Genomic DNA, 13,139 nt, shown 5'->3' with positions numbered 1-13,139 from the left:
GGTGTTTATCATCATGCCTACAGCTTTTCCAAGGAGAAACTCAACCTTAATCCTCAATGTCTTGATGAGCTTTTTGGGTGTTAAACTAGTTGACAAATGCTTGACCAGAAAAACCTCTCTGAGCTTTAGGAGAGTGAAGGGGGAAAAAACCCCCACACTTTCACAGACAGATAGATAGGGATGTGAGCTCCCAGAGCAAACACTGGTGTGAGACAGTGAGAACCCTCTGGATACTTCCGTGGGTACCATACAGACCCCTTCCTGCACGCCTAAAATTGGGGTCAATAACACCATTACTGATGCTGACTATGGCAGCCCCATTTCCCACAGTGTCAGCTGTAACAAGATAGCTCCCCAAATGTCAGGCTGAGCATAAAGGATATTAGAATCCTAATGGAGCACATTCATACCTCTAATTGTGAGTGAAATATCAGCAAACGACTGGATACTTCAAGGGGGTGGTTTAATAATTAGGCCGGGATGGCAGAGTGAGGATTCAGCTTGCTGCTGAAAATGAGGCAGGGCTTATGATGAGGGGAATAAAGAGAGCCTTTTGCAAAAGCAATTTGAGACTAAATATTGCTGGAAGAGTGCTGTAAAAAATTGCCATGGATATGGTCTCAGCATGCACAGTCAACGGGAGGGCAAGCTCAGTGCACTTACTGCCCAGGGAGGAGACTGCCAGAGCTGGATGTTGGTGAATAAGCCAAGTTTAAAGAGCAACTTTGTCATATTTGCTTTCATTTGGGTTTTAACATCAAAGACCTCATTTATCCTCTCCTCCAAGCGAAAGGCTACAAGAGGCAGAGGCATCCTGCTACCTGAGCAGTAATGAAAACCCAGCAGCTTTGAGCTGGAAACATGAAAGAATCATCTTTGTGACCCTGCTTTGACTTTGAGAGTCTCCAGAGATCCTCCACATCCCTTGATTGCTGTGCTTCTCTGGATGGTGCCAGCCCTTCATGTAACTGCACTAAACTAGTGGGGAGACACTGGTGTTGCAGAGAAGCTCTCCTTACCCTCCGTGGGAACATGGCAATTTGACCACCTCCTCTCACCTCTGTGTGTGAGAGACTGCTACCTTTGTTGACTCCATCCCAGACAGCCTCCATCAATGTCATCATTAAGGGAGGAGTGTGGCCAGAAATGGTGCTGCAGGGCAGAGAGGGTGCTGTGAAGATGGATATGAAGAGTACAATAAGGTGACAGGTTCACTGAAAGGGTTGTTTCAGGCATTGGAACAGGCTGCCCAGGGAGGTGGTCGAGTCACCTTCCTTGGCTGTGTTTTACAGCCATGTGGTGCCTGGGGACATGGCTTAGTGGAGGACTTGGCGGAGCAGGGTTAGGGGTTGGACTTGATGATCTTGAAAGTCTTTTCCAAGCTAACTGCTTCTCTGGTTCTGTGACACTGCTCCAGGTCAATGTATGCTTGTGCCAGGCAGACAGGAGATGTTTGAGAAGATCCCAGTGGGTTTTAGAGTAGAGGTTTCCCAGCAGGGTGGGCTGGCTGGGTTTGGGGACAAGGTGATGTGCTCTGTTGCTGCATCCATCAGCTGTGCTCACCACTTCCGAGGCACCTCTGGCACCAGCGTGGTCACCGCCAGCCTGGCCCTGTTCCTGCAGTCACCATTTGCCTCCCCAAATCCTTCCCATACTCTCAATTAGAAACAATTTTCTTCTCCACTTCATGAGCCAACCAATTGCCTTGATTAGCTTTGCACTGTTGATTAAACAAGGCAGCTCCTGTAGATGGCTGGAAAGGAGTCCACGGGGGGTTGAGCGCTGATGGAATGCACATATTAATAGAGATCAATAGAATTAATGGGTTAATTCTGGGCTAATACCTAGCACTGGAGGAGAAGTCAGGCTAATGAAAATGCATGTATTCCCTAAACTGCTCCATTTGCATCAGATGATTCATCCACCACTGCTTCTTCCTAGCATTAATGAGATTAAAAGCATATTTACTAAGTGTAGGCGACCAAGAAGGGGGAAGGGAGCAACAAGTTGCTTTCTACCTGGCCAAATTCTCTAGGTAAGGTGCTCTCCCTGTAGGTAGCTTTTTATAGGTGAGCTGGGGAGCAGAAGAGAAGCTGGCAGGAGCAGGCAAGCAGTTGTTTGCTAGCAATAGCAAGATGGCTTGTCCAGATAGCGACCTTGCGCTAGATCTGCCCTGGGCTAGCTAGAATCATAGACTCATAAAATCCTTTGGGTTGGAAGGGGTCTTTAAAGGTCATCTACTCCAAATACAGGCTGGGTGATGACTGGATTGAAAACAGCCCTGCAGGAAAGGGCTTGGGGATGCTGGTTGATGAGGCAGCCCAAAATGTCATCTGTGTCCAGGGCTGCATCCAAAGCAGCGTGGCCAGCAGGTCAGGGGAGGTGATTCTGCCCCTCTGCTCTGCTCTCCTGAGACATTACCTGGAGCACTGCATCCAGCCCTGGAGCCTCCAACACAAAAGAGATGTGGGGCTGCTGGAGAGGGTCCAGAGGAGGCCACAAGGGATGATCAGAGGGCTGGAGCACCTCTCCTGCAAGGACAGGATGAGAGAACTGGGTCTGTTCAGCCTGGAGAAGAGAAGGCTCCAGGGAGATCTTAAAATGCCCTTCCACACCTCAAATACCGGGTTCAGTTTGGGGCCCTTGCTGAGAAAATCACAGAATGGACACAAAGAAAGACACTGAGGTGCTGGACAGTGTCTGGAGAAAGGCAGTGAGGCTGGTGAAGGGTCTAGAGCACAGCTCTTGTGAGGAGTAGCTGAGGGACCTGGGGGTGTTTAGCCTGGAGAAAAGGAGGCTGAGGGGAGACCTTCTGGCTCCATACAGCTCCCTGACAGGAGGCTGAACCCAGGTGGGGGTCAGTCACCAAGGAACAAATGATAGGACCAAGAAATGGCCTCAAGTTGCACCAGAGGAGGTTTGGGCTGGATGGCAGGAATAATTTCTCCCCTGAAAGGCTTGTCAAGCCCTGGAGCAGGCTGCCCAGGGCAGTGGTGGAAGGATTTAAAGGATGTGTTGATGTGGTGCTGAGGGACAGGGTTTAGTGGTGGACTCTGCAGTGCTAAGGATTGGACTTGATGATCTCAAAGGTCTCTTCCAACCAAAATGCTTCTGTGATTCTCCAGCACATTTGCATTGTTCCATATGCACAACCAAAGGCACTTTGGCTGTGGCCCTGTGTGGCTGGTCTGATAAAAGAGCCCTTTGTAGTCTTCATCCAAAAGCCACCCAGGCAGCTTAGGACTCACTTCAAAAACAAGACAAGAGCTTGCTGGGGGTCAGTCCAGACACTGCCTGAAAACAACCCCCACTGAGCAGGTGGTTATTCTAGCCCAGCAGAGCAGGCTGCAGGACCTTGGGAGCTTTGTTTCCCCTCTGTGGGAAATATTGACAAAACCAGAGGCAAGAGAGAGAGAGTCCCAGTGGCCTGCTGGATTTTTGGCAAGAGAAGGAAATGGGTTTGGCCAAAAGGGAGGTGATTTGGATCCTGAGCTGCATCTGTAGTGCATGCAGGGAGATGAACTCCAGCTGCAAACTTCAGAGCAGGAGTGAGCCAGATTGCAGGACTCACCATGGCCACGGTTCTGAGGCCACATCTGTCTTTGGGGGACATTTGGCTTTTCAATTAAAAGGCAAAAAAAGCCTTTGTCATCTTCTCTTGGTCTGTGCATCTCCCTTTGCTCTGTGCAAGGCTCCGAGTGGGTAAAAAGAAAGGCCTGATCCTACGGCACTTTGGGAGACAGTGCTTGGAGAGATTATTTTTGAGAGTCCCCCCAAAGCTGGAAAAGGAACCATTTCAAACCTCCCAAAGAGGGTCAAATGTATCCCACTGCTGCTCAGGGACTCTGCCAAAATTCCTGTGCTGCCCTTGGGTTTGTGCAATGAGAGCGGGCTGAGGAGCAGGGTCACCTTATAGGTGACAGGCAGGGCTCCCCAGCGCTGCTGCAGCTGGCTGTTTCTCTGGGTGCCCCACTATCTCCAGTTTTCCTTAAATTACCAGCTAAATGAGTCCTGTTATCTCCAGACTTTCTTCATTCCCATTAAAAGATGTCTTTTCTTGACCTTAGACAATTCCAGTCTTTGCTTAAGAACTAATTCAGTGGTCAGAGCTGCTGTCAATGGCTGTGAGGGCTGCTGGAGCAGGCTGCCCAGAGAGGTTGTGGAGTCTCCTTCTGTGGAGAGATTCCAAACCCACCTGTGCCCACTGTGATCCTGGGCAAGCTGCTGTGGGTGACCTTACCTGAGCAGAGAGGTTGGACTACACGATCCCCAGAGGTCCTTTCCAGCCCCCACCATGCTGTGATTCTGTGACCACCGTCAGGGCCAGCGTCCCTAGTGCAGATATTTGTGTATCCAGAAGAGGAAACAGAGATGCTCAGTCACGCAAGAAAATCATCCAGCTCATGAAACCTAGCTTTAATCTCCTACTTTTATACATCACTGACTTCACTGCAGAGCTGACACCAGCAAAAATAAGACCAAGGTCTGTTCCTGGTGCATTAGAAGCAGCTGTGATACCAGCAGACACCTGGAGTCACCAAGCTGAGCTCCGTGCGACTACTGTGACTTTCAAGTTGTGTAGCTGTGATTAAAACCTTGTCCCTACAACGGTGTATATTCCACAGGCCTTTTTTTTTTTGGATGTTTCCCACTGTGATTGCACTGGGGAAATTCCAGCTGCATGTTCTAGATCATGATCTGTTTGATTTTGTCATCTCTTCAGTCTCTTGTCACCGTGGCTACTCAGTCGAAGGAGTGGAAAATGATTGTGGCTTTCCCCCAGGCTGATGTAAATCAGTGTAGCTTCAGTGCAGTCATCTGAGTCAGCCACGTCTTCCCTTGGCTGTGCCAGCCTCTAATTTCATGAAGTTGGGGATTTCTCCATGCAGAAAGGCATTGCAGAGAGCTGGGAAAGCACAGCACAAGACTGGTATAGAATTCCCAGCTCAAAAGGCGACCCGAAGAGGGCCTGTCTCAAGTGGAGGTGGCTGGGCAGGAATGGTGCCCAGTTCATGACAGACAACTAAGTCTGCAAGCAGCACCACTAGCAAGAGGATTGTGCTGTTCAATAGCTGGCCCCCAACTGTCCAAGGCTGTCCATGCAAATTGATTCCTTTCCTCTTGTGCAAATCCATTCTGCTATGGTCTTTAATTGCATGGCTGAAAATATTGATGCTGCTCTTGGACAAGAGAACCATCTGTAGTGTGGAGGTCCTGGGTGACTGGAGACACAAATCCCCATGGTTGGGCCATACATGAGGCAGGTGCAATGAGCTGCTGCTTTATCTGAACACAGGGGCCAGGTTTCCAGGGTGGGAGGGAAGTCACAATCCCTTGTCACAGAACGGCAGAGAGAGGAGCTGGGGGCCAGGGCAGGCAGGGAGTCCTGAGGATTTGCTGAGAAGATGTTGCATGCAGGACTGAAAGCCTTGATGGGCACAGAGATGAAAACTCCCTGCTGGAGGAGACAAGCTCAGCTTGTGGGGCAAGGCTCTTTCCCACGCCTAGGAGGGCAGATGTTGAACCACTGTTTCAGAACTGATGTGCAATTCTGCAAGTACCTTCCAGGGACAGAGATTTTAGGGAGTGAAGTTGTTTGCAGAAGGCAGATGAGTAGTGCAGTGACTCAGTTTTCAAGAGGAGGAGGGGGGAACAGTTAAATCTTCCAGGCAAAATAATAACAAGTGGTGAGGGAAGAAGTTGGGCCAAATACAACCCAAGGAACCAAAAAAAGGGTGGTCAAGGATTGTAACAAACCACCCAGGCTGAGAAGAGAGTTCTTTCTCTGTTAAGGTCTTCCAGGCAGTGGGGGCTCTTCCCTGGACAATACACTTGAGCCAAAGACTGACTACAGGGACTACCACCACTGTCAGTGGATGCTGCCCTTTGGTCTGTGTAAGGGAGGAGGTCAGCTCTGACCTCCTGTCCTCTGAACCCATGAATCACACAGCCCTTTTGCTTTCTGAAGGGCTCACACAGGCAGCACTGAGGGATTTAATCAACTTCTTGCTGACCACAGCAGAATGGTGATGCCTGTGCATGCTGGCCGTAATGCAGATCTGATATGGAAGCAGCCAAGTGCTTCAGACCTTTCCCCTCTTCCACCCAAGGGGGAGTTTTCCTCCAAATAACCTTACACTGACCCACTTCTTAACTATGCATATTAGCTCTGTTCTGGTCAACACCCACAGCCACCCTCTGTTCATCCCACACAGATCCTTTATTCCTACGCTCCCAATGCCTGCCCTAATTTGCTGCCCCTCCTTGCCCTCGTTTACTCTGTTAACAGCTAAAATCGACTCAAGATGAGACCACACAGGCAAGCAAGTTTGCACCCACACAGACATCCTGAAAGTGTCTAAAAGACATCAGAAAAACCCCTTCTGCATTTCCAGTGGGCTCCTTCTCTGACGTTGTAGCAGCTCCTCATGAGTCTGCCTGGTCTGGAGGCAGGCTCATGCCAGTATCCTCCTGGCACTCATCTCTCCCTCCTCCCCCAACAGGCCCTGCTACAAAGTCTGTCCCCAGCTTTCTGATCACCCCCTTAAGCACTGAAAAACCACCAGAAGGTCTCCCTGGAGTGTTCTCTTCTGCAGGCTCAACAGCCCCAACTCTCTCAGCCTGGCCTCACAGCAGAGGGCTTCCAGCCCTCCCAGCATTGCTGTGGCCTCTCCTGGTCCCACTCCATCAGGTCCCTGTCTGCTGTACTGGGGACTCCAGAGCTGGCCCCAGCACTGTAGGTGAGGTCTCAGCAGAGCAGAGGAGCAGAATCCCCTCTCTGCTGCTGCTGCTTCCCACACTGCTGGGGATCAGCCCAGGACAGGCTGGGGCTGGGCTGTGAGTGCTCAGTGCCAGCTCATGTCCTGCTCTTCACCTAGCAGCACTCCCAAGTCCTTCTTCTGCATCTGGGACCCTTCTGCTGTTGAGCAGAGCACCATGAAGAAATACTGTAGGAGCTTAATTCTTCCCTGGGCACTGGGAACCTGAAGTTCATCCCCAGCTGAAAAAACAGTTTGAGGATGGAAAGCAGCCCCTGCAGCCCTTTGCCTTGTTGCTCACCCCCACACAGAGCCAGGAGCACCGACCCCCCACTGCAGCAGCACTTGAGAGCAGCAGTATTGACTCTATAAGGTGAAAGGCAGCAGAGGAACCAGGCTGGACTCATAGTGTTTTCCCTGGCCAGGTCTCAAACAACTCTGAGTTACTTCTCATCATGTGCTGGAGGAAGGGGATCCTCACAGTCAGTTGCTGGCACAATTTTCTGTCATCTTCAGCAGAGCATCCCAGAGCTGAGAGCAGCCTCAATGTGCCCTCTGTGTGTGTGTGAAAGGGGAAGTGTTCCTGAAACAACAAATGCCATTTGAGGAGAGCTGTGCTTAGCTGGGCTTTAGGCAGACGGTTAGGAGGAGAGCAGAACTTTATTGCTTCTGGCTTTTTCAGCTCTGCCTCTGAGCTATTCAAACTTCATGGCACTTAATATCAGGTTAAACATTAAACTTCTCTGAACTGGGAAACTGGAGGGGAGGGAGAGCAGGGGAGAGAGGCAAACCACACTGTTCTCTGCCTTGATTAGATGATAGAAAATGTGATTTCCCTTTAAAGGTCCTGTCGATTGGAGTGTCTGGAATCCACTGATGTGCAATAGAGGTTTTAATAGTCCACATGTTCCTGGTAACCCTTCATAATCAATTTCCCTTATGCTCTTCTCTTGCATTATCCATTATAATCATCTTCCCCCAGCTCTCCCCAGCAAGCAATTCTGTATGGCAGGCTCACTCACAACCTGGTGACCTCCCTCCCACCTCCCCCCTGTGAAAGCTGTGAATAATCACTGAGCGTGTGGTGTAAATATCTGTCTGTGTACTCCAGCCAGTCATTGCAGCTTAGGATTCTGCTCCTCTTCCTGGGTGAACTCCTGCTTTATGAGGGTAAGAGAAGCCTTCGAGCAAGTTGCTAGACCTCTGTATGGATCAAGTTGTCTTGGATTACAAACTCATTCCTTACAGCAAAATTCTTCTTTGGTTATTTGAGCTGAGCCTGAAAACAGATTTCCAGGACAGAAATAGAGAAGGCTCAGCATGAAGGTCCAAACCTTGCTTAACAGCATATTATTATTTAATTGTCTCCTGTCCCCTGGGATCTCTGGGATGGAAGGAGCATGTAATTGTCATAAGTGCAGGTCTAGCTCAGGTGAAGACATCATGGCTTTAGGATGCTGTTTCAGAGGGCATGCAGTGCTTCCAGCAGATGCCCCCTTGCAGCTGTGTTGCACTGCGAGCGCCCATCCCATCTCAAGCAAACTCTGACTCTAGATGCCTGGCTCCAGATGCTTTATTTAATCTCTGACACAAGCCAGAGGTCTTCTTTTTAATCAGCTTGCTGCTTCCTCTGACAATGGAGTTAATGATCCCTGCTCTGGCCACATTTGACACCTGGCACTTACATTTTCCCTGTCATCTCTCTTTGTTTCAGTGCACCCTCAGCAAACATCTCGTTCCTGCGTGGCCAGGATTAAGGCCCAAGGGTCATATCCTTCTAATTTCACAGCAGTGTCTATCTGCAGCTGAGCTGGTTGCCCTGCCTAATGTGCTGCTCAGTTTCCAGTTGCTGCTCCAGAAATGTGCAGACTTCCCATGGGACTGTGTAACATCTGCAGTCTTGTTGATGCCTTAGCTACTCTGGAGCAGCTCGAACGGCACGAAGCACCCACAGGTGGGCAATTGGCTCCTCCAGGGATATAGAAACAAAGATACCAAGCTCAGGTGGGATCAGCTAAATGGATGCAAACAATTCCCATCTCAATCCCTCTGCACAGCCCTTCTATGACAAATCATTCGAAGAACCATAGAATGGGTTGAGGTCATCCAGTCCAACCCCTGCAGTCAGCAGGGACATCTGCAACTAGAGCAGGTTGATCAGAGCTCCAAACAACCTGACCTGGAAACACTTCTTCCTTCTCTCTAGACTACATCTCCCTCTTTTAGTTGCAAACCCTCACCCCTTGTCTGTCCCCAGCTTTCTGATCACCCCTTTAATCACTGAAAGACCATCAGAAGGTTGGAACCTTCTCTCCTCCAGGTTGAACAACCCCAATTCTCTCAGTCTAGTTTTACAGCAGGGCACTTCCAGCCCTCCATCATTCTGTGTCCAGCTTTTCACCCACCAGCACTCCCAAGGTGCTCTCCAGCCCTTCATCTTCCAGCCTGTGTCAATACTGGGGGCTAATGTGACCTAGCTGCAGGACCTTGCACTTAACCTTGTTGAACTTCACAACATTCCCACAAGTCTACTTCCCTCTGGACCCCTCTGGATAACAGGGCATGTCCCCTGCACCACTGGGCTTGCTGTCATCTACAGATTTACTAAGGGAGATAATTCAAACTTGTTGAATGAGCAAATGAAATATTTGGGGTTTACTCTGCATCTTCTGTTGTGTTTGGTGTTGGGAATTTTAACATACTGCCCTCAGGGTTCATTGTCTGCCCATTGCCTCAACTCAGCACCTCTAAGGGGAACCCAATCTGTCATCTTGGGTTTAGAACAACCCCAAGACATGACCAGTTTTGCTTCACTCTTTCTTTCTCTCTCTCTCTCCATAGTGTTTCCACAGTGCTTCCCTGCCCTGTGGTCTCCACGTTGCTTTTATGCCTTTTATTACTAGCAGTTAGCTGAATGAAATATCTCTTTTGCTCTGCCTTTTATGAGATGGATTTGAAAAGCCTTGCCAAAGCTGCTTAGATCTTGCAACACTGCTTCTTACTGCACTCTAAACACAAGTACAAGGCTTGACTCGCTTCCAAAGGGGGATTTTTAACCTGAGTTTGATGACTGAAATGTCACCCTCTGGGTCTACCTTGCAGTCAGCCCCTGGTCTTTGAGGCGGTGGAGATACACATAGTAAGAAGCACTCTGGTGTGGATAGGATAGGATAAGATAGGATAGGATAGGATAGGATAGGATAGGATAGGATAGGATAGGATAGGATAGGATAGGATAGGATAGGATAGGATAGGAAAGAAATAGAATAGGAAAGAAATAGAATAGAAATAGAAATGGAATGGAATGGAATGGAATTAGAATAGAATAGAATAGAATAGAATAGAATGGAATGGAATGGAATAGAATAGAATAGAATAGAATAGAATAGAATAGAATAGAATAGAATAGAATAGAATAGAATAGAATAGAATGGAATAGAATAGAATGGAATGGAATGGAATGGAATGGAATGGAATGGAATGGAATGGAATAGAATTAACCAGGTTGGAAAAGACCTTTGAGATTGAGTCCAACCTATCACCCAACACCAGCTAATCAACTAAACCATGGCACCAAGCACCCCATCCAGTCTGTTCCTAAACACCTCCAGTGATGGTGACTCCACCACCTCCCTGGGCAGCCCATTCCATTGGCCAATCTCTCTTTCTGTGAAGAGTCTAAACCTCCCCTGGCACAGCTTGAGACTGTGTGCTCTCGTTCTGGTGCTGGTTGCCTGGGAGAAGAGACCAACTCCCACCTGGCTACTGCTGGCACTATGTGTTTGTATTGCTACAGACTATATCATCATGCTAGTTTGGGATGAGAAGGGTCGATTTCAGCTCCCTCTGGGTTCCTCCTGGCAGGTCCTGCTCTATGAATCCCTGCATTTACAGTCTCCATGTCGAGTTCTGTTCATTTCAGCAGGAGCTCTCAGGATTTTGCCTTTCTGCTCTTCCACCATCCCCTGCTTTTTCACTTCCATGACCTCCCACCCCATGTTTGTGGCTGTCTCTCCTGATCAGCCTCGCTGGGGCTGAGCACAGCTAAGCAGGGTCTCTAGCCTCTCCTATACTTGGTGACAGAATGTGTTTCCAGAGAGGAGCTGCTAGCACTTAATTCAGGGTCCTCTGTGGATTGCCTCACTCTTAATTACCTCTGTGTTCATTATCTCTGTGCAGTGATGCTGTGATGTACATTACCCTCTGCCTGTACAGATATCATGACCAGTAGGACAAAGGAGGGGATTCTGCCCCTCTGCTCCACTCTGCTGAGACCCCATCTGCAGTGCTGGGGCCAGCTCTGGAGTCTTCAGCACGGCAGAAGCAGGGACCTGTTGGAGAAGGGCCAGAGGAGGCCACAGCCATGAGAGGCAGATTTAGACTGGATATCTACAAAACAGATATTTTTATATATTAATGTATATATAGAGAGCTACATATCTAAATCCCAGCTGTCTTGTAGCAGCATTCATTTCTCACTGCCTTTTTTCTCTTCCTCTTCAGCATGAAGCTTCTCCAGTTTTCCCAACTTGGTTTCCTTTTCCAATCTCACTCTCTGCCTTATTCAACCTCACTTATGCTTTGGGCTTGCAAACTCCAGCCTTCACCTTCAATGTCTGGTGTCAGCAGCCAAAAAAAAGGCTGGCATGAGAAGAAGGGATGACAGATAGACAGAATGACCTGGCTTGGTACAGCCATGAACACAAGTTTGTCTTTGAACCCAAGACTGCCTGGAACAGTGCCAGTGGAGAACATATATCGGGAGCCTGGGGCTTTGTAAAGTCAGGAGAAGGATCTCTGTTCTGTGATTTTAATCATCATTCATCTTCATAAAACTTCAAGGAGGGTTAGCTTTTGTTGGAATGAATTTTGTGACTTCCAGAGAAAACAGAGGCCAGGGGTTGGAGGGGGAAAGCATAATTGAGGGCTCGCATTGTGCCAAATTCATCTTAAAGCAGGGCATGCAAATCACACAGCAAGTGCTGAATTATATATGATTAAAACTGCTCCAGCCCTTGCAAAGAGGAATAAAAAAAAAGAGAGAGAGAGACAGAGCCTTTTTATTCACCAGTTAATCATATATATATATAAATTCTTTTTAAATGGATGGAACAAAAATGAACTTAATCACAGAAAGAGAGGTCACAGTTCCTGCTTGACACATGGCTGGGCTCTCTATCAGAGCACTGCAGTGCAGAACACTCTGTCATTTAAGTGTTTTTAAAGAGGGACATTCAGAAGAGGGTTCACTGCTAAATGACCCTTTAAGAGCAGGTGAGAGCCTCTCCTTACCAACAGCTGCTCAAGGTCTGCACAGTTGTCTCGGCCCATCCTGGATGCTCCTGTGCTTTGCAGGCCGAGCTGGAAGGTGTTGCAGTGCTTGTTTGTATTTAATGATGTGTGGGATAGATAGGAGTGTGCTGAAGCCACTGGAGGTGTGATCCAAATAGTGTCCTTTTTTTTCTGCTAACAGCTGCTCGCCTGGCAGTGCTTCAAACTCAACACCCATGGACTTTCCTGATCCAGAAAGTACCAGAGATCAAACAAAGAGAATGTAATTTTCTCTTGCTTCTCTGCAGAGGGAATGGGAACCTGAAAATGAGTCCCAGCCCCTGCTGAACCAGCAGCGTTGTGACATGCTCTTAGGACTCTTTGATGCAGTGGGCATCACAGCTCCCTCAGAGAGCTTGCTGAACTTCATGTTCCCTCTGCCTTTGAAGGCTTTGTGCTTATTTTGCTATTGGCAGGAGTGGACAAGAAGATGCTACGTGCTCTGCCTTAAGAACAGGCCTGCAGAGATGGTGTTGAGACAAAGGAGGGTCCAGAGCGAGCAAATGGGCTCAGGTTGCCCTTGAGCTGCAGTTCCCTCAGCTCTGGCCAAGGATGGCAAGGGAGGACACAGTCCTCCAGCAAGTGCTGAACTGTGATTTCAACCCAGCTGCCTTTCTGCTGCTTTGGTAGCAGAGCATCAGTGTTTGGTGGTAGCCAATGGATAGCTGCAGAGCTTCAGTGGCTGTCTTAGGGCCTGGTGAAGCAGGGAAGAACTGCTGAGGGAATGCTGGCCAGATCTGTTTACAGAAGAAGGCAGAGCCACTCATGGATCTGAAAGTTCCATAAAAATGGGAAAACATCTCCTGGGATCTGGATGCTGTCTGGGGCTTGGGCAACCTGGCACACATTGGGATCTCCACCATCCTCAAGAGAACTCTGTGATGAGCTAGTAGGCACCAGCCTCTCTGTATTTCACTCCTAGGATAATCCAGATGGCTAAACTAGACCAGTACATGCCCAATGCTTCATTCATTCTCAAAGCTTGCCCTTCACAGGTTACTGTGGTGATGGTAGCCCTTCCCTAATGGAAGAGCTTCTAAATCCATGTCC

At 48.7% G+C, this 13,139-nt stretch overlaps 1 protein-coding gene across 1 annotated transcript in view; it reads left to right on the top strand.

The window, feature by feature from the left end:
- The window catches only part of GFRA4 (GDNF family receptor alpha 4), a 70,380-nt gene that overhangs the window by 31,806 nt on the left and 25,435 nt on the right, over nucleotides 1–13,139 (top strand). The window lies entirely within an intron of this gene.

The sequence above is a fragment of the Dryobates pubescens genome, chromosome 23 (genome assembly GCF_014839835.1).
Source record: "Dryobates pubescens isolate bDryPub1 chromosome 23, bDryPub1.pri, whole genome shotgun sequence".
In the NCBI taxonomy this organism is placed as follows: domain Eukaryota; kingdom Metazoa; phylum Chordata; class Aves; order Piciformes; family Picidae; genus Dryobates; species Dryobates pubescens.
The sequence above is the reverse complement of the archived record's forward strand: the minus strand, read 5'-3'. Positions and strand labels throughout refer to the sequence as shown.